The sequence below is a fragment of the Spea bombifrons genome, chromosome 2 (genome assembly GCF_027358695.1).
Source record: "Spea bombifrons isolate aSpeBom1 chromosome 2, aSpeBom1.2.pri, whole genome shotgun sequence".
NCBI lineage: Eukaryota > Metazoa > Chordata > Amphibia > Anura > Pelobatidae > Spea > Spea bombifrons.
In genome coordinates, this window is record NC_071088.1 from 33,113,057 (window position 1) to 33,116,802 (window position 3,746).

Sequence of the window (3,746 nt, forward strand, 5' to 3'; positions counted from 1 at the left end):
TATGATGGTTTCCAGTGCTGCGTTACCTTCAATATGATATAAAATACACGCATCTTTGTCCATCCTATAAAAAAAATATTTCATACACAACAAACTTAATAAAAATAATTAAATAAAAATATTAAGCTGAGAAAATTGTTTTATTTTAGGTAATAGACACATTTTCCATCCCTTCAAGATCCTGTGTAAGTAACTTTCATGACCTTAGAAAGTATGAAGAGGATGCTGTTTAAAAACCTTTACAAGGTGTATATGAAACCTACAGGTCGTCCCAAACTAGTTGATGAAAGGTTATTGAGGCTTTGGTTGAACTGGGCAGAAAAACATTTCTTCCAATGCCTCAGGCAGTGACACTGTCAAAGACAAGAGACCGTCTGAATCTAGTTGCATTTCCTGCATGAGTATAAAAATCTGATGGTATGTTTTATTCATTAGATTTAGATTTAAGTTGGTACATTATTTTGGTGAGAATATTTTGGTATTATTATTTTGCTTTCGGTATTATTTAGCTGTTTGTTTGCTATTTTCATTTGACAGTTTGTTCTTTTCCTTGTTTCCATGATACGTCAAGATAAAGCATACACCCATTTTCCATAAAATTAATAGTAAATAAATAGCATGTTTACAGAAAGCATAAATGTTTACTTTGATTTTAATGCATGTACATAATGTATCTGAAACCCTCCCCTTCTAGGACAATACAGTGTAGCTGTAGCTCAAACCTCCCTATATATAACTAGTAGGACTCGCGTATGAATCTGCCTGTAGGGTCATATCAGTCAACCTCTTATAAGCTATCCAAGGCTTCACCGAAGGTAGCACCCTCTAAGATTTACCTTGCAGAGGGGGTTCTTTACCTGTGCCATGCATTCTCTTTCCGCAGAATGTCCGGAAATGATGTTATATCCCGGCACACCCCATACATGGACCTCTGTAGTGTAAATGGGATGGTTATAAGGGAGATCCCAACAGGCACATGGATCTAAAGTCCACTAGGGAGCCAGATCACCCTATAAAGTGAAATGCTCCTAGCAATACGGCAGAGGAGCTGCCTTCCACTTCCTACAGACTTGCTGTCCCAAACATCCTGCCAGGTCATATTGTTTGTGAAGTCAAATGCACAGAAATTTGAGAATTATAGATAATAGAAATCTGTTACATTTCATTAAGTAAAAATAATAATTAAAAATCACAAAATATTTCTAGGCTAGTGTTTTTCCCACCATGTATTTTAAATCTAAACTTGGTTTACTTGTCCCCAATTTGCGTTCCTTTGAAGTAAGACCCAGAGTCTCTGGGTGAAGCTCTGCTTCTCTGGGATTCCAGGTCAGGTAAGGCTGTTACATCCACTCATTGCCTATGTTCCTCCTACCCCCTGCCCAATGAAGTCTAACTAGGCTAACCTACCCCTATGTGTGGCTAGCCATGCCTCCTGAATGAAGGCACATCCCCAGGAGAGGGAACGCTTCTTCCCTAGGAAGTTGCTAGGTACGCCATTTTGTCCACGGATGGTGGACGTAACGCGTTCGGTGCAGGTTGAGAGGATTAAAATATGTGCTTCCATCTTATTGCATTTTAAATGATGAATAAGTGCTGCGTTTTACTGACCGCTACATGAGGATTGTGATTGGCTTCATCAAGTTCAGTGCTGGCTGGACAGATTTTTTCATTTTTTATGCCAGTTTTTACCCTAATAAAAGAAGCCTGCTATTTCCCTTTATGTTTTTAAGCTATTCTAGCTATAACATGCAGCTAAGGGCACTTCGTGAAATATTTCCTCTGCATTTTCCATGTGCACAGATGGGGTGCTTTCTTAATCGATTAGAACAACCATTCCCTATGTTTCCAAAATCTATCATAGAGTTTGCATTATTTTAACTTTTTTTTTTCTCTTTTGAACAAAATGCAAATGGAAATTTGGAGCTCTCACCTTCACTTATTTCATTAGGATCCATCCTCATTTTCGGACATTTGCTTGAATTAACAAAATTGTCAAATTTTAAATTCAAAATTTAAATTAATACGAATCTAAATGCAAGTCTAGTCTAGTCCATAGCAATATTATTTAAAATAGAGTGTGTGTGTGTGCAAGATTGCCAATGTCGCAACATTTAAGCTTCCATCAAAACGAGGAAGGCATATATTATAGCAAAAAACTTTGCTCAGAAACTCAGGGATATTATTTTTATTTTATTCACATATATTTGTAAACTGTATATCTCTGAAATAAAATGACCTTATAGACAGAACATTAAAGAGCAGGGCCCTCTTTTTCTCCACCAGTATCTAGCCATCATTTGTATAAGTGGAGCAAATAACCACTTATTCTGCATTTGCATGACGCTGCGGAAATACTTATGATTTTGTTAGCATGTTTACGTTATGATCTTGAAACTCCTAATGGTTACCTTCCTTTACTAATTGTGGAAAACGTATGACGCTAAAACATTGTCCCTGTGTTTTCATATATGTAGACTGTTTAAACACAGGTTGTCCTGTACTTTTATGTCCAGCTTTTCCTGTTAGGTTTAGCAATCATCACAGAATACCGGAGTCCAACGCCTGCAAGAGTCTGTCTACATTTTTGTGCCAAATATTTAATGGAAAAACATTTTTTTTTACAGACATATTTATGCATGCTGGAATTGATGTTAACACTTATTTGACCCGTGTTTTACACTCTTAACCCTACAAGCGAAAGGTTAGTCTGCAGATCATTATGGTGGCACGCATTTACGTTTTGCTGAATACTGCTTCATCTGCAAGATGTGGGGAAGGCTCTTAAAATTATTTTAACGATGAATTGTACAGGGTGACCCCATCATTCATGTTGTCCAGGACATATACATTTGCAGAAGCTCCAGTGGGGTGGACTTTCCCGCGATGTCTGAATTGAAATGACGGGCCAATTGAACTGAATTGCCAATAATATTAATACACATCAAAACATAATCATAATTAACCCCTTAAAGAGAAAGTCTCAGTTTCATGAAAAAAAGTTTGGAAACCCCATCTAACCCACATGCACGAATTCAGTTGACAGCCGACGGATTGCTGCTATAGTGTTATTGGGTCTTGGTTAAATTGCTAGCAGTCTAACCTTATTAGAGAAAATGAAATGAAAGCAGCAGCTTTTTTTATGGAAATAATTTAACAATTAAGCAAAAAAAAAACATTTCCCCATTTTGTTTAACATTTGTTCAGTCTTACAAAATCTACATATAATTAAGTAAATTTTAATGAAAAGGTCTAGAAGCAAACACATACGCAGTTTATGCAACTGTATATCTAGCATTAACAATGTTCGTGCAATCGCTAAGATAGCTGCATGCTTCTGCACTTTGCGTTTAAAGGCACAAGACTGTAAAGGTTAATGTTTTTATACTTTTTTTTCTCATTACTTTTCCTTTGTCCTGTGGGTGACATAATTTTCCATTTGTAACATTTGGGTTATTTAGATTTCAAAAAATATTTATTGCAGGTAGGTTCAAACAATTACATTTTTTCAAACCCTTAATTGATCGAGGGAAGATGCGAGCCGGGCTCTCTCCACCTACTGTATCGGTTTGTCTAAGTCTGTCAATTCTCGTCTTGTCGTACCCCTTGAATATATGTATTGTATTAAGCGCTGCGTAAACTGTTGGCGCCATATAAATAAAAGATAATAATAATAAAAAGTAGTTAAGAACAATCAATATGAGTTTTAGCAATACTTTGTGTACATAGAAAATATGTTACTTTGAATA